This window comes from Periplaneta americana, chromosome 6 (genome assembly GCF_040183065.1).
Source record: "Periplaneta americana isolate PAMFEO1 chromosome 6, P.americana_PAMFEO1_priV1, whole genome shotgun sequence".
NCBI lineage: Eukaryota > Metazoa > Arthropoda > Insecta > Blattodea > Blattidae > Periplaneta > Periplaneta americana.
Genome location: NC_091122.1, coordinates 128,324,446 through 128,343,710, shown reverse-complemented (window position 1 = coordinate 128,343,710; position 19,265 = coordinate 128,324,446).

Genomic DNA, 19,265 nt, shown 5'->3' with positions numbered 1-19,265 from the left:
AAAACTTGGTCATTAAATATTTGTTTTTGAAAGGGCCTATGTTTACAGATTTCAAACTTTTTGTCTCAAAAAAATATAATCAGCGAAATATTAATATCTGGCTGGTCAAATTCGTTTCGAAGTAGAATTTATGATAACATTTTTATTTCAGCCTTCATTTGAAATGTTCCCCCTATAAGTTGTTTTTCTTAAATTGCCAACAATTTAGTATTCAAGACTTAGGCCCTTTCATAAATAACCCATTCAAGTATGGTCCCGTTAACATTTCACTTGAAATAGGAAGGCTATTGTGGTGCCAAGGGATGTTCGACATACAAATTCACTACTAGATTTACAGTTCGTGCAGAAATGTCAGATAATTGATCATACACAAACTAAATAAATGCCGAAACATGCACTAACCCTCAAAATACGCCCCTATTCATGGGATACTTGTCCACATAACTAATGCCGGTAATATGTTCACAGGCCACATTATTTACATTAAATTATACTAAAAAATTATTTGTACAAGAAATTCATTCGTCTGGTTTTCAGTCGCGCAAATCGATCAATAGCTTTCTTGTTGAAATGGGGCAAAGGTTCTTTTTTCTACTGTCAACATTGAATACTGTAGCATTATTTAAATGGTCTGTCAACAATGTATTTTTATCTAGTTCCGAAATGAAATTCACTAAGCTTAGAAAAATACCGCGATTTTGTGATTCGTCATGTCCACGCAGTGCGAGTTCAAATATATCAAAAAAATTAATGCACTCAATTATTTTCGAAAGAATATTCCTGTGTTTATCTAGGTCTACTTCTTGATTGTGACGTCTTACAGGTTGCTAATACACAGGGTCAAGTTGAGATTTACATATGTTGATGTATTTATCAGTGGCGTAGCATGAAATTTTGAGTAGGGGAAGCTAACTCAAGTTGTCTTTCATGCAATATGAGAAAACATATTACAAAAATACAGTCTTAAAATAAATAGTAGTCAATTTCAAGTCAGCAGTCGAAGATTGGTTGGAACATCGTAAGTCACACTAATAAGGCATGGCCTCAAATGATACGTAATAAAATACGATTTCACGGTTTACACATATCTCTAACAAATAGACACGTATACGTATAACATTAGCTCACTCCCTGTCATACTTAGATAAATCACAATATTAGTATCATTACGTAAGTATGCGTCTGTCTTTTGGTTGTGTCCTTCATTCACAGCAAGGGAGTCTGTCATTTGTTTTTTAAATCACACTTTTGTTCGTAAGTCAGTTTTGATAATACAATTGTCCTAAAAAAAAATTCAAGTAAATTAATGTCAGGAACTGTTATTTCGCTCATTATTTATTATATCAGCCACACTGTACACTAACACTTCAACTGAACACAACTGACGAAAAGGGAAAACGCGGAAACTACTTATTTTAAATGTTAAAGCTAGCTTCTTTGCGAGCCTTGCGACTAGGGTAGCTTAGGAAGGGATGGAAAATCTGCGGGGTGGATTACACAGAAGAAACCGGTCTGCTTGGAAGCTGGTGTGTGCAGGCTTCTTGTTTACTGCTGCTTCACAAATCATCCTGAGCTGCCGCATCACAATATTTAATGCGTAAATATAAATTCTATTAAAATTAATAAACAATTTCCTTCATAAACTGCAGGTTTATTATGAAATTATTATTAACTGGGGAAGCTAAGCTTTTTAGCTTATATTGACGCTATGCCACTGGTATTTATATACGATTTTGAAGATTCGTGCTTAGAAATCCTTTCACATAAATGATCCTTGTCGGTTAGGCTACACTGCGTAACAAATTTTAACTTTTGCGCTGGGCATGTGATACATGTTTTCAATATAATTTGAGCCTCCTGAATACGAATATAACAATAAAAAACAGTTATTGGTTACGGTTTTTGAGAAATGTTTGAATATATATCTATTCAAAAGACTGTTTTACATAATGACAATAAAGTTAAATATTCACTGTTCAGAAGATTACGTTTGAGAGTAAGGATGGATTCCATTGATTCTATAACACTAAATTATAAAAAAAATAGTGAACTATTGTAACTAGAATTTGTATTGTGTGTGAGTTGTTTTAAATACCATTTCGACGATAATTTTATGGCGTTCTGCAGCACGTAGGGAGACGCCGTCACTGGTAGTCGTAGATTTCCATGTTGGCGGCCATTCAAGTTGTATTCAGCCTCACCGCCTGCGAAGGTAGACTGCCAGCAGTACTTGTACAGACCGCAATGAGCGGTGGTTCTGAGCTCGTTTCCTGGAAATACAGTCGAAGTTGAAAGAACAATTAAAAACCATTGTAATTAGATAGGATTATGAAGACAAGTTACCATTGTTTTCTTACTTTCTACAACAGAGCGTTTCAGCAGGGTCACTTCACAAATTAAGCTTAGGGAGCCCACAAGGGAATCGTACCCGGAGCCTCTTGTTTAGAAATTACTGCGATACAGTAAAACGGAACCATTTCTTTAAGGTTTCGAATCGCGTATTTTCGTTATTATATTTTATGATTTTCGTTGTAATAATTGTATATTACAAATTACGTGACAAGCAGAAAACAACTTCCTTACAACCAGCAAAACAATCACGATGGTCTACTACGAGTACAAACCCGAACGCCGTGAAATTTCTCTCTTCCCATGCGTTTTTATCATCAGAAGTTCGCCATTGTGAAAGAACCAATCAATAATTTTATTCTCTTTCAAATATAAATACATCAGGGATTCTCGAGCGACTCTCTGTAAAATCTTGTATGAAACACATGCGAAACTAGCGTTTTAAGCACTTGCCGTGTTGTCCACCTCCCCTTGGTGTAGGTGGACAGTCTTCATTTCTCGTACTTAAACGCTCTCATTTCGCAACTTGTTGCATAAATAGCTATTATACGACTATTTCAGATACCATTACCTTTTAAACACATTTACAAATATACATTTTGTAAACATGTCTAAATTACACTTTTCGTTGGCAATAAATAATTTTGCATAATGTTGTTACATTTACGGTATAAGAGTAACTATTTTAACACTTTTGTTAATAGTAAATCAGTTTAAGTAATGGCTATTTTGCAACGCTGTTACAACATGCGTACTCACCTTAGAGCTGAGCACCGCGGGGACAGGGTGTAAGGGCAGTCTCCTCGTGACTGCCATAAGTGCAGCAGGGAAGAATGTTTCCGTCTGTTGGCAAGTGCTTCTGAATTTACTGCGATGTAGCAATTTTTTCTGGAAATAAAATCGATTTCTTATTAAATATAAAGAACAAATGGCGAAGGAATATTCTGTTCCTTTTACCTTAAGGATTTAGTGTGTGAAGTTCCAGTTATTGAACACTCTACACATTTTCTTACCACCTTTTACAGTTGAGATGCAGCTCTTTGCTTGTTTCATTTTCTATGAACTGAAACAACCCAGAACTCACCACGAGGAGGTGGCTGCATGTCGAGTTCCGCCCTGCCCATCCCAACCTCCCTTCCATATATGGGCAGTGCGTTATTCTTTGTCAATTTCAAATAATGTTCATTCTCTTCTACTTGAATCAATATTTAGGTTTCCAATTCATATCTTTTCTCAACTTATAAAAGTTGGATTATTAAGATACTCCAGTACAGTATAATCAATCAATGCATGTCAGTGCAACGAAATATATGAAGAAATGCTTGATGTCATTCTTTTTGTCTGTCGTAGACTATACATTTTTTTTTCTTTTGTAGGACGCTGCATATAGGTGTAGATGTATATACGATAGCAAAAATGTAAGACAACTTTCGGTACGATGGATGAATCGCCCATAGATAAGTTATACTAAATAAATATATTTGTATTTTTTTAACTGTTTTGCTAAAGAAGCAAGCACGAATCTTTAGAAAAATGGAAATATAATGTAAGAGGAATTGAAAAAAAAACGGCAATGGTGTTAGCGTTGTGGATACTGCTGTAGCCTATATACAAAGTTAAATTTTCCGCGGTTTCGTGAGCGAGTGTGCATAAAGATCGCGTTGTGTGCATTAATTATTTTCTATACTGTTCTTAGTTATTGCTTTAATTATTAGGACTATTTTAAATAATTAAGACTAATATTTGTTCATAAAATCAGTGCACTTTAGGGATTTGGGTTTTTTATAAACAATTTTGTCCGCGTAAAGAGGTTTTTTCTACATGTTTCGCATTAAAACCTATTTGCGTAGTTGCATGTCACAACAAAGACTCTCGTCAATTGCAAATATTTCCATGCACAAACAAATTGTGCAAAAAATTATAAAAAAAATCAGCCTTTCCACAACGATGTTACTGACAAATTCGATGACATGAACAGAAGGATTCAACTTGTCTTCAAAATATTGGTACTGGTATGATTATTTATACCATTACATTATTATTATTATTATTATTATTATTATTATTATTATTATTATTATTATTATTATTATTATTATTATCATTATCATCACCGTCAATGTCACGTATTTTGAATATACCGCTATTTAATATACATAAGCCTATACATGTTTTTTGTTATAAAATTAGAAGTCGACCTAACACTGCTTCACGCTCCTTCTACGTCACGAGCAGCCATTTTGCGCTCCGTAAAATCTAAATAGATGATGCAAACGCCTGAATATCGTTATTTGCTCTGATAGCCAGGTTACACACAGGGTGTGCTAAGTGAGCGTCTGAATGAGAAGAACGTGATAATGCCGGTGAAATCAGTCCGGAAGTCCAGCATTGAAAGTTACATAGCATTTGCTCATATTCGCTTGAGAGAAAACCCCGAAAAACCTCAATCAGGTAACTTGCACCGACCGGTTTCCTTTTAAAGTATACTTTAGGTTCTGTGGCATTTCCTATTACATTCTGTTGTCCCTTTTCACCATTGTTCTTGTTACTGATTCAGATCGTCGTACAGTACAATATCGTCCTCATCATAATAATATCAGAGGTTATTTCCACAGTCTGTCATATTGAGGAGATGGAGATCTCTTTCCATGCAGTTCTCGCTATTTGGCAATATGAATAGCCTAAGGCGACTGCTTGTCTTCTTGTTTTACGACTATCTTCCATCCAGAAGTCATTTGTCCTCTATCTTAAGTCACTTTTTCGTTGCATATCATTGCAGTTTAGTCCCACTTCGGTTTTGTTCATAAAGTCTTGTGAGTTTTCTGTTACAGCAGAAGAATCGTAATTTTTTATTGCAAAAATAAAAATTCGAACGATTTTCCAGTGTTAGATGTTGTAACTTTCTTAAATAACTGAAATGATGCAAATTTTCAAAAATGGATATTCTGAAGTCTATTTTTGTGTCTACTTTGTTGTAGCATAACAAACAGTTGTTGAATATGCAGACAATAGTAACATTTATTGTAATTTCAGAAATTACGATTTTATCCTTCATTCTGGTGTTGCAATATCAAAGTTTTCAGTTTCTTTAGCTACGGCGTAAGTAAAGAAATTATCGACTGTTTAATATTTCACCGTTGTATGTATTGTGAAGTCTATGTCTCTGTTGAGTACAATTTCAAATCTGTTTCCTATTTTAATTTACGTTATTATGTTCATATATTTCTTCAGTAAAATACTGCAATTTCTCTCGAATACAAGAGTATTACATTTGTTTAATATGTAATGAGATTTCTTCACGTTATTCTTCAAGATTTAGACAAATACAAATGTTTTATGTTATAAAATTGCAATGCCAAATCCTCTACTATTCGGTGAAATAATTTAGAGAGCGGAATATTGTAAACGATCATCTAAAATTAACTTTGCATTTTACTATTGCTTTTCCATGTGAAAACAAAGCATTAGACTCTTTCCTTTGTTGATAGTACAGTCGTATCTAAAGAAACTACTGACTATACTGAAATCGAGGAATTTAATTTTAATTTACTAACATCTTAGCATCAAGTACATATTTTAAAATTAAATATTACGAACTACAACTAAAGTATTATACCTAATGTAAATGTAACGCATCCACAGTTGGCACCAACTACTTCCAATCTAACGGTCGCTATCGTTAAAGATATACCGGGAGCATTATACCAAGTGGTACACCTGAGCCTGTTTTTTATTTTAATCATTTGTTCAGTACTTGATAAGAAATAAAATAATATAAACGGCAGCATGTTGGAATAACAATTCATATGAACAATTAAACTGTTATAAAAAGCAACCAATCTTAGAAAACAATTTACATACCTAGTCATTACTCAATACTGAAAATAATTATAAAAGCAAATAGGCTACGTTTGATACGGATTTACGTGTTCACAAATAATCTAGTGTGAAAGCAGGCAATCTTGGTAATAAATTATATAGTCATCATTCTAATGAACACGATGGGAACATTAAAATTATTTGAAATAAATTCACCATTTTGTGTTTGTTTACAAATGAACTGATCTGAATGCAAACTACCGGTATGAGAACATAGTTCTCATGTTCGACATTTGATAACACATAATCTGATATCAAGGAAACACTCTTGAAAAAGAATTGCATAACAATTACTGGTGAAAACGATAGAGATAGCAAAAATTTTTAGTAAGTGCACATATAGTCAATACATGATTACACATTCATTGACTTGAAAACAAGTTTTTCCGAAACAACTCACGTATTTAATACTTGCTAACTAATAATCTGATATGAAGGAAAGAGACTTGAAAACAAAATACATATCCATTACTAGTTGAACTGATATAAAAGGAAACACTTTTGAAATGAATTCACATATTCATTATTTGCTAACAAATGGCCTGGTATGAAGCAAACATTTTTGAAAAGAAAGCGTTAGTTACACTATTACAAATTCCAAACAAATTTTGAAATAAATTCACATTATCAGTACTTGTTAAGAATTAAATGATTTGAAAGAAGTTTTTTTCTTAACAGTTCACATAATATTTGCTAACAAATAGGCTGCTATGAAGGAAATATTCTTGAAAACAAATTACTAGTGAAATTGTTATATGGGTATTATAAATGCCAAACAAATATTGAAATAAATTCACATTATCAGTACTTGTTAAGAATTAACTGATTTGAAAAAAGGATTTTTCTAAAGAAATCATATATTCGATACTGGCTAACAATAATCTGATATGAAGCAACACTCTTGAAAGGATATTACATAACCAATACAATAAGAAGATATAAGGATCAAATACTTTTTAGAATAAATTAACATATTCAGTACATTGTATCTGATCTGATCTGATCCGATCCGATCTGTCCCGATCTTATCTGTCCTGATCTGTCCCGATCTGATCTGATATGTCCTGATCTTATCTGATCTGATCTGTCCTGATCTTATCTGATCTGTCCTGATCTTATCTGATCTGATCTGATCTGTCCTGATCTGATCTGATCTGTCCTGATCTGATCTGTCCCGATCTGATCTGTCCCGATCTGATCTGTCCCGATCTGATCTGTCCTGATCTGATCTGTCCCGATCTGATCTGTCCTGATCTGTCCCGATCTGATCTCATGTGATCTGTCCCGATCTGATCTGTCCTGATCTGTCCCGATCTGATCTGTCCTGATCTGTCCCGATCTGATCTGTCCTGATCTGTTCCGATCTGATCTGTCCCGATCTGTCCTGATCTGATCTGTCCCGATCTGTCCTGATCTGATCTGTCCCGATCTGTCCTGATCTGATCTGTCCCGATCTGTCCTGATCTGATCTGTCCCGATCTGATCTGTCCCGATCTGTCCTGATCTGATCTGTCCCGATCTGATCTGTCCTGATCTGTCCCGATCTGATCTGTCCCGATCTGATCTGTCCCGATCTGATCTGTCCTGATCTGTCCCGATCTGATCTGTCCTGATCTGTCCCGATCTGATCTGTCCTGATCTGTCCCGATCTGATCTGTCCCGATCTGATCTGTCCCGATCTGATCTGTCCTGATGTTATCTGTCCTGATCTGATCTGATCTGATCTGATCTGATCAGATCTGTCCTGAGCTGATCTGATCTGATCATATCTTATATTATCTGATCTTATCTGAACTTATCTTATCTTATCTAGTTATGCTTACGCTTATGCTTACGCTTACGCTTGAGCTTTCGCCTAAAGAAGCGGCAAACCCCGCGACATATATATATATGAAACAGGACCAGCAACCATTCTTCGTTGTCCTGTCGTCATCTTCTTCTTCTTCTGGTGAGAGCTCGGTGGATAATGCTGGCATGGTGTCTGACATGGGTCCTAGCATTTGTTCTGCCATTGGTGGTTGCATTGAATCAGACATGTGATCTGGCATGGGAATTAGCATGCGATCTGTCATGGCCGCTGGCATTTGACCTGAGATGACAGGTTGGATGGAATCTGTCATGTGATCTGTGCTGACTGGTGGGGTGGAATCTGGCATGTGACTGACATGTGACCTGGCATGATATCTCAGATGTGATATGGCATGGTAACTGGCATGTTTCCTGGCATGTAATCTGGCTAAGAAACTGTCATGTGATCTGGCATGAAAGGTGGTATGATATCTGACATCAGTTCTCATGTGATTTGGCATGCTCAGTTCCCATGCTGATCTGATAGCTGGCATGGCTTTTGTTTCTGGCATGGTATCTCGAATATCTATGTTGCTAGGCATTAGGTCTGCAAGAAACAAAATAAACTTGATCGTTAAGCATGTTCGTTGCATTCACAGGCTTTCAGTGAATGGCGTATTAATAGGGCTAGGATTCATATGGAGATGCATATTTTTACTGGCCATTTGCAAGTCATGCAAAATCATTTTATACAATCCATGATCTACTAATCTGTGAAGCGAAGAAGTAATAAAAATTGGGATGAGTATTACTTGAGTAAGAGTAATTATATTTAAACATTACACACAATGAAGCAACAGGTCTCGACCCGCCCGCTCTCAGCAGCAGCAGCAGCACCGACTGATATTTTCTATCCTTATCTGTTGTGTCTGTCTTCCACGTCTTGTGCACCGTGTGACAACATCGTACTGCTACTAACACTCGATTGGCGTAGGCCATATGCCATATACCTTTAGTGAAGTACTTTGTGTGGGATGTGCCAATGTAAGAGGCATATATATGAGCATTACGACGAAGTGAAGTGAAACGACTAGAATCATTTGAAATGTGAATATTGAGAGGAATGGAGCGTGTGAAATGGACTGACGGAATGAGTGGGTGAAGGAAGAATAGTGCTGAAACTGATGAGGAAAGAAAAAAGAAATTGGCTGGGTCGCTGGCCGAGGAGAAACTGCTTACTGAAGGATCTACTGAAAGCAGTGCTGAACAGTAGAAAATTTTGATTGCAGGGGACTATATCAGTTCATAGAAATTAAGTTATGGTTTATTTAACGACGCTCGCAACTGCAGAGGTTATATCAGCGCCACCGGTGTGCCGGAATTTTGTTCTGCAGGAGTTCTTTACATACCAGTAAATATACTGACATGAGTCTGGCGCATTTAAACACACTTAAATGCCATCGGCCTCGGCTGGGATCGAACCTGCAACCTCGAGCATTAGAGGGCCAGCGCTATACCAACTACGCTATTGAGGGCGACCAGTTGTTAGATAACATTAAGATATAGGCTATGGATCATATGCAGACACTCAGAAAAAAGAGGAAAATAGGGAAGATTGGAGAATGCTGGATTTGCAGTGAAATATCTGTCCTGGAACATTTGTGAAGATGTGTACACCGCGCACCTCTTAGCTTTACAAACCACTCACTATTGCTGGTGTAGTGTGGATTTGTACGAAACCGGTCTCGCACCTCGCATGCATCGTTTCTTCAAAAGCAAGCCTTGAAAGACTTGATGGTAGGCTCTCACATTTCAGTGCACCACACTGATTTCTGTCTGAGATTTAGACTCAAACATAAGCGCAGCTTAAATGATACTGACTAAACCGACCCAGTAATCATCAACCATTTTGAATTGTGAATATTTTTAATAAAATAAATAAACTATTTCATTCAAGTAAAATAAAAAATTTAGGGAGGACTACTCTATTAAAAGAGGAAAACGAAGTATCTTAGTAATGTGCTTAATAGTGTATTTTCTACTTATAATATATTTATTTTTTTAAATTGTGTTTTTGAATAATAAACAATGGTTCATTGTAGTGTATGCGATATTAGCACTCAAAGGGAAAGGGGGATTGGTAGACGACTGCAAACTAATTGCAGATGGCTTTCAAACCTTCAAGCATAATATCCACGGGCCAGTTCAAAAGGGAATCAACTCAAAATTTAAAGTTTTGAGAAAAATGAAATTCAAAGCTTCACGTTGCTGTGGAAATCCAATTAACAAAACATGATTTCAGTTTGATTAATTTCAACCCGTGACATACTCAGAATTTTTTTAAATGGGGGAGGCGTTATTAAAATTGTTTACAATTTGCATATCGGTATTTATATTTTGTGTATTGTTATTATTATCATTATCATTATTTTTAAAAGACATGTTGGTTCAGAAAAGTGTGAATACAATTAATAATTATATATAATAAATAAATTTTCAGTCATATTAAATATTGTGATGTAACAGATTATCTGACCTCACAAACTGAAAAGTGTATATGACTGAAAATTTATTTATTATATATAATTATTAATCATTATTGTTATTATAATTATTATTATTATTATTATTATTATTATTATTATTATTATTATTATTATTATTATCAGCAGCAAATGATTTTGCACAGAGAGATGTGAAAGTAGTACCAGGAAGAACGTTAGCGACAACGTCGTCAGGCCGCGGCTGCAAAGAAAAATTTGAAAATGTAAAACTCACTATCCTCGCGAGAATCACTACCGGTACGCGACTTTTTTTGTTTAAAAAAGTTGTAAAATTGAGCTCTGCGGTTGCTTAGAAATATCAAAGAACCCAGAACAATAATGTGAAGTTTATATTAAAAATATTAACTGACAAATGCACAAAACGTTAAACGAACGTTTAACAATTAAGTCAGAACTCTAACGAACGGGTGAATACCACTCTTAAATTGAGTTTAAAGTCGGCAGTGCACAGTATTTAACATCTGCACTACAGGATTGTCAAACATCCTTTTCAATTTCATACTGTGTCAGCTTCATTTTATTACAAGGTTGGTACGAGGCCGTAGGTCTCTCTGTATAAAAAATATAACATTGTTATAATTTGAATGTGCCGTAGTATCTATGACTGGGATTATATTGAAGGAAAGGTAGGAAGACTATGCCTTATGTCGATGTTGATTTTGTTACTCTGACAGTGAAAAATTAGAGAAGGGGAAACGATTGTGGATAAAAAAAATACTCAAATCTAAATGTTTTTTTTTTTTTTTTAAGTTCAGGGGGGTTCAAACTCAGTAATCCCCTCCCCCCTTGCGTACGCTCCTGAGTTGAACGATTCTTCGATTTTTCACAACATATATCTTAAAAATTCAGGTTTCTCAAAACTTAGGATTTTGAGTTAAACCAACTCAAAATGGGCCGTCGATATTGTTTTGCTGTTTTGACTTCCTGCACTTTGTTAAGAAACGACTTAATAATATGATATGATTATGTTTTCTATCACTGTCTTATTAAAACGCTAGAGGATTTCGTGGTAAAACTGTTAAAATAATGTTCTTTCTTTCTTTCTTTCTTTCTTTCTTTCTTTCTTTCTTTCTTTCTTTCTTTCTTTCTTTCTTTCTTTCAAGAACCTAATATTTTTAACGTAAAACATTTAAGAACAGGTTCTGCGAACTGCGACAAATTCAATAAGTAAATCGGACGACTGGTGAGCAATGGCCGAATGACACCACTGGATAAATCCCTATTCGCTACCAGTCATCATCCAAATATGCCTCCACTCGTCTCTATCTTTCCAAGCATTTTTCCTCTTTATTTTATTTATTTTTAGTTATTTAACGACGCTGTATCAACTACAAGGTTATTTAGCGTCGATGAGATTGGTGATAGCGAGATGGTATTTGCGAGATAAGGCCGAGGATTCGCCATAGATTACCTGGCATTCACATTACGTTTGGAGAAAACCTCGGAAAAAACCCAACCAAGTAATCAGCCCAAGCGGGGATCGAACCTGCGCCCGAGCGCAACTTCAGACAGGCAGGCAACCCTCTTAGGCGACTGAGCCACGCCGGTGGCCTTTTCCTGTTTATTTCATCCCACTTGTATCCCCGTTCTTTTAAGTTCTTCTGAATTTGATCTATCCATCTTTCCCGTGGTCTTCCCATTGGTCGTCTTCCTTTCACTTTTAAATTTACTATTGTCTTTGACAGACTTTTCCTGTCCATTCTTTTAAGGTGTCAAAACCATTTCAAGCTTTTATTTTCTAATTTCGGAGGCGTACTTGTACCAATAATAATTCAAATGTCCTGAACTTGTGCATAGCTGAAACCGCTACTACTTCAGAATATAAACAATTAGCTACTGTACCTTCCCATGTATAAGTTTGGCCAACTTCGAAGGCTCTATACTGCTGTTGCTGAAACCACGGGTTTTCGCCGAACTCATCGCTGTCACTGTTGCTTGTTGTTTCTTCATATCCATCTAAAAGACAATGTAATTCTGAGTTGAAATCTTCATAATACACTGTTTGCTAACTATGAAGAGGATAAATAGTTACTGTCACTTTTAAATTTAATATTCTCCTCGACAGACTTTCCCTGTCCATTGTTTTAAGGTGCTCAAACCACTGTAAGCTCTTATTATCTAATTTCCGAGGCATACTTGTACCAATAATAATTCAAAATCGCCTGAACTTGTGCATAGCTGAAAGCGCCACTACTTCAGAATATAAACAATTAGCTACTGTACCTTCTACTTCAGAACTTTGGCCGACTTCCAAGTTATTACTCTCTGCCATGTTGTGAACCCATTCGATGACATTCATATCGAATGTCACCAAATCGTCACTGTCGCTGTCCTCTTCAGTAGGGGTGGTTGCCGCTGTCTCTATCACCTCACTCGATGTTTCTTGTCCAGCTAGAAGACAATGTAATTCTGAGTTGAAATCTTCATAATACACTGTTTGCTGACTATGTAGAGGATAAATAGGTACTTTCACTTTTAAATTTAATATTCACCTCGACAGACTTTCCCTGTCCATTCTTTTAAGGTGCTCAAACCATTGTAAGCTCTTATTTTGTAATTTCCTAGGCGTACTTGTACCAATAATAATTAAAATCTCCTGAATTTGTGCATAGCTGAAAGCGCCACTACTTCAGAATATAAACAATTAGCTACTTACCTTCTATTTGAGAACTTTCCCCGACTTCCAACGCATTCATATCTCTCATGTTTTGCAACCACTCTCGGACGTTCCTGTTGAATGAATCCAAACGGTCTCTCCAGGGATCGCTGTCCTCTTCTGTATGGGTGGTAGCCGCTGTCTCTGGCATACCACCCGATGTTGTTTCATGTTCAGCTGGAAGACAATGTAATTCTGAATTGAAACCTTCATAATACACTGTTTGCTAACTATGAAGAGGATAAATAGGTACTGTCCGGCCGAATGGTTATGTTGCATCCCGGTTTGCACCATTTGTTTCTCCTGTCCTCTCTGAAAGGGCTAGTGCCTGAGTTGTTAGGCTCTTCTCTGCAAATATTTTCTGTACGGGACTGGAAGTTTGCGCAGCATTATACAGCTGTTTAAAGTAATTTAAAAAAGGCCCTCGTAAGTAAGTAAATGTCATGTGATTTCCCCCGTTTTGACGACCACGTGACAACCACTCGGATGGACAATAGCATGACAGCATTTACGTCACCAAACTGTTAACAGTAAGTGAATGATAAAAGTAAAGTCTGAAAAGAAATCGAAAGATGAAGCACATAGCTACGGTTACTTCTAATATAGTTATATCCTCAAAGAAAAATAAATTCAGGGAGCTAAAATAAAGGAAGTTTAGACTTCAATTAAAAATGAAATTAATTTATCCATATTCTTTTATTTACAGGTGGCTCCTAAATGTTGTATGCCTGTGTGTATCAGCAATTACCAGAGTCCCATAAATGAGTGTTATGTTACAGTTCTCAAATTTTCAACTGAAAAGGATAAGTTACGTGGCTAGAAGCTGCTCGTATACCACGAAATGTCTTCACGTTAACAAAGCATTCAGTTGTATGTATTGAACACTTTGGAGTAAACGAATTAGAGACGGATCTTTGTTTAGTCGTATCCCCTATTATAATAACATCACCTTGGCGTACAAGAAACAATAAAAATTCCAAGCAAGAAAATAATAGGCTTATTTTTAAAGTAGATTCATTGAGAGATAGTAGTATTCAATGGCTTTAACATACATTTTAAGAAAATGTTGGCCTAAAAATTTTAGGCGAAAGATAAAACAGGGATATGGGATGAAGATACCAAAAGGTGATAAATGATAAACGTGAAGGTTATCTCCGATTTTTACAGTTCGTGCATAATAAAATTATGTGTATAATTTAAAATGTTAAGTCTCGTCACGAAGATGGGGAGTAAACTAAGACACGATCTGGGCACTGGGTGGACATAAGAGCGCTACAACTCACTACAAAGGTATCATATAGGCCCGATCATAGCATTTCGTGTCTGCTCGCGTACTTTGCGCCAACGCGTATTTTACGCACCCTAAATTTTAAAGGATTATTTTGAACTTTAATTTTGCTCCGTGTATTTTCCGCACACATTTTACGCACAATTTTGTTTCAGTGACGTATGAGTTTTCCCCTCCCTAAATGCCATTGCCAATATTTGCATTCCACGGCATTGTACCCAACCCAACTACCTGCTTCATGAGGAAACCCTAAATAACGTTACTTCAACACTGATGCTTGTCCTTGTAAATTACTCCAAAGGGCAGTGACTGTGACAAGATGTATAGTGCAGTCGAGCCCCTACAGCCCAGGTTGCGCAGAAGTTTAGAGTAGGGACAAATTGAAGCTTGCGTCCGCCGCCATGCTTTGGGAGAAGCATCGGTTGGCAGACGGCTGTACTATCAGCGTATTCCGAATCTCACCGGTCCGGTGGTATCAATGACGTCACGTTGCAACGAAAATAAGGAACAAAACTGCTGGAAGAATCGATGCTGTCATGGCGACTTGTTAAGTGGTTATCTGTGCTACGCTAGCAAAATTTTGCGAAATTTCCTTACTGCCATCTCGTTCAAATAAAAGAGATTATAAACAACTTATTTCTTGAACCGGTAGTAATAACTGGTCCGTTGACATGTTCGCTCATAAGCCAATAACATATTGATTTTACGTTGTGCTCATTACAAACAATACAGCAGAACACACCGCCATGGCACAACAGTGCACGATGTCATTCGTCTGCTAATTCCCGCCGTATACAAGAACCAATCAGATTCACTGATGGCGGCTGATGGAGACTGCCACCACCTCTGCAAGTTGATGGCACCAGTGCGACACCGGTGGAGCATCAATGACGTCATCGGTGGAATTCGAAACACCGTGATGCCATCGGATTGCTCACCGGTGAGATTCGGAATACGCTCTATACAATGCTGAATGTTTAATATTTATGTTTGGTGTCTATTATAAATCAGTCTGAATGAATAAATGAAAAAAAATCTTATTAACATTTAAAGCGACCACGTTAAAAACATAATCAAGCTTAGTTACTGTTAGTTTGACATGAAACGAAAGAAAACTGTAACAATTTGATACCGTAACTAAAGATGTTATATAGTTATTTGACAACATATAGAGCGAACAGAAATACAAATGCATATTGTAGTAATAGTTTGGATGAAAAGAAAATTATTAGTATTAACTATTATTAACAAAACACTGCCTGTGTAAGACGTTACATTAGGCCTACATTGTAAACATGTTTGCTTTGATGTGGACGAGAAATGAACAATACTTATTCGCTTCCGTATCACTTATTTTACACTTGTAAAATAGAAACACGTACCTAATGTTTTTGTTAGAAATATAAGTAGGCCTACCGTGCAATAGCTTGTTATCAGAGCTGTAGAATGAAATAAACGTCACATGCATGAATTACTCAATTAGTCATATAATAGAACTCAGGCCTAGTGTACAGAATATCTTGCCTATTGATTTATTATTATTATTATTATTATTATTATTATTATTGTTATTATTATTATTATTGTCTCCGTTAAATATTGTCTTACAACATTTTTATGTAAAGTCGTATTGTACTGGTAACCTTAAGCTGTGTGCTAAAATCTTCTCTTTATGTAGTACTTTCTTTTATTTGGTTATTTAATGACGCTGTATCAACTACTAGACTACTTAGCATCGATGGTATTGATGATAGCGAGATATTTGGCGAGACGAGGCCAAGGATCCGCCATAGATTACCTGACATTCACCTTACGGTTGCGGATTTAAGAAAAAACCCAACCAGGAAATCAGCGGGAATCGAATCCGCGACCGAGCGCGACTCCGGACCGACAGTCCTTATCCCACTGAGCTACGTCAGTAGACCTTTATGTACTTTTATGTTCAGTTTAACAAGTTTAAAATTTGATTCTCAGGAGGAATCTGGAATCCATTTTCTAAAATATGCTCCTATAAGTGTAGAAAGATTGTACAAGTGTTCTACTTCTAGAGCACATTGTTTTCACACGATGTAAGAGAGGGTGGTGATATGCCATTGAACTGTCAACATCTGTATAATCGCTCTTTCACTTAAGCGGCATATTTCTATGATGATGGTATGACAAGACTCCCATTATTCTTTCGTTAAACAAATAAAAGAGATTCTGATTACTGCTGGTAGGCTACGTACCATAAATTGATTCTTTAGATTTATAACCCCCTCAGGGGCCTACTGTGGTGTGTACGGGGAGCGGCGTCCCCGAGGTGCCTGAGCTTCCCAGTGCCTGGTGGTATAGCTAGGCCACCCTGCCTACAGGGGACACATATAGAGGCCTGGTCCTCCAGGTTGGGGGTTGGGCGTGGGGTTGGCGACTCCACCCCGGAAAAAAACATTGCTACGAAACTTCAAGGAAACGAATATAGCCGGACACGATCAATGGCACAACCTGGCAAGAAAATAGATAAAGATTCGAGGCTAGCGACATGGAATGTACTCTCGCTGTATAAACCTGGAGCTCTTAAAATGCTATTAGATCAATTGGATAGTCATAACATTGATGTAACTGCAATACAGGAGATACGATGGTTGGGGTCTGGGATCGTTGAGAAAAGGAAACACACAATTTATTATAGTTGCCACGAAAATCAACATATGTCAGAAACAGGCTTTGTAGTTGGAAAAAAGGTCAATCAAGTGGTAATTGGTTTTAAAGCATATGATCACAGGATATGTTATCTACGGCTTAAAGGCAAATTTTACAATTTTAGCATTTTTAGCGTGTATGCACCAACTGAGGTATCCTCTGTGGAGGATAAAGAGGATTTTTATAGTAAGTTGGAGAAAGCAGTAGAATCATGCCCACGGCATGATATTAGAATAATTTTAGGAGATTTTAATGCTCAAATTGGGAAAGAGAAAGCTCTGTTTCCTATAATTGGTCAATATAGTCCCCATGATAAGACAAATGATAATGGTCTCAGGTTGGTAGAACTAGCAGCCTCACAAGGAATGGTGGTTGGAAGCACGATGTTTCAAGGGAAAAACATACATAAATATACACCTGGAATGCACCAGATGGACAAACAAGAACCCAAATAGACCACGTATTGTGCAAATTAAGCTTTCAGGAATAACTCCCTGTAAAGTTAATTTGAATAATTTCGAGGGAAAAATTGTTCCGGGGCCGGGTATCGAACCCGGGACCTTTGCTTAAACGTACCAACGCTCTGCCAACTGAGTTTCCCGGGAACCAAAGGTCCCGGGTTCGATACCCTGCCCCGGAACAATTTTTCCCTCGAAATTATTCAAATTAACTTTACAGGGAGTTATTCCTGAAAGCTTAATTTGCATAATATACGTCACTGTACGTAACAGAAAACCACAATTTAAAAAAAGTCACACAGAGTTAGTGTGCACTCATATGTTGGTTGCTTGACTGTTGTCAGCCCACTTTGAGGTCTGTGGATATAGAGGAAGAAATTGGATCGGTGTCGGGTAGAGTTCCCGGGTACCTCAGTTGGGAGAGCGTTGGTACGTTTAACCAAAGGTCCCGGGTTCGATACCCGGCCCCGAAACAATTTTTCCCTCGAAATTATTCAAATTAACTTTACAGGGAGTTATTCCTGAAAGCTTAATTTGCATAATACACGTCACTGTACGTAACAGAAAACCACAATTTAAAAAAAGTCACACAGAGTTAGTGTGCACTCAAATGTTGGTTGCTTGACGGTTGTCAGCCCACTTTGAGGTCTGTGGATATAGAGGAAGAAATTGGATCGGTGTCGGGTAGAGTTCCCGGGTGGCTCAGTTGGGAGAGCGTTGGCACGTTTAACCAAAGGTCCCGGGTTCGATACCCGGCCCCGGAACAATTTTTCCCTCGAAATTATTCAAATTAACTTTAAAGGGAGTTATTCCTGAAAGCTTAATTTGCATAATATACGTCACTGTACGTAACAGAAAACCACAATTTAAAAAAAGTCACACAGAGTTAGTGTGCACTCAAATGTTGGTTGCTTGACGGTTGTCAGCCCACTTTGAGGTCTGTGGATATAGAGGAAGAAATTGGATCGGTGTCGGGTAGAGTTCCCGGGTGGCTCAGTTGGGAGAGCGTTGGCACGTTTAACCAAAGGTCCCGGGTTCGATACCCGGCCCCGGAACAATTTTTCCCTCGAAATTATTCAAATTAACTTTAAAGGGAGTTATTCCTGAAAGCTTAATTTGCATAATATACGTCACTGTACGTAACAGAAAACCACAATTTAAAAAAAGTCACACAGAGTTAGTGTGCACTCAAATGTTGGTTGCTTGACGGTTGGCAGCCCACTTTGAGGTCTGTGGATATAGAGGAAGAAATTGGATCGGTGTCGGGTAGAGTTCCCGGGTAGCTCAGTTGGGAGAGCGTTGGTACGTTTAACCAAAGCTCCCGGGTTCGACCACGTATTAATAGACACCAAACACAAATCAAACCTAATGAATGTAAGAACCTTTAGAGGTGGCAATATTGACTCGGACCACTATCTGGTAATTGCACAAGTACGAGCTAGGATATCCAGTATCAAGAAATTAAAGGGCTCTAGAAGTACCAAGTTTAATATAAGGAAACTAGAATGCTCACAAATAACCAACGCATATAGAACTAAATTAAAAGAAATGGTCATAGAGGATGGCAGTAGTAATGTTAATGATGTTGATGATATTAATGG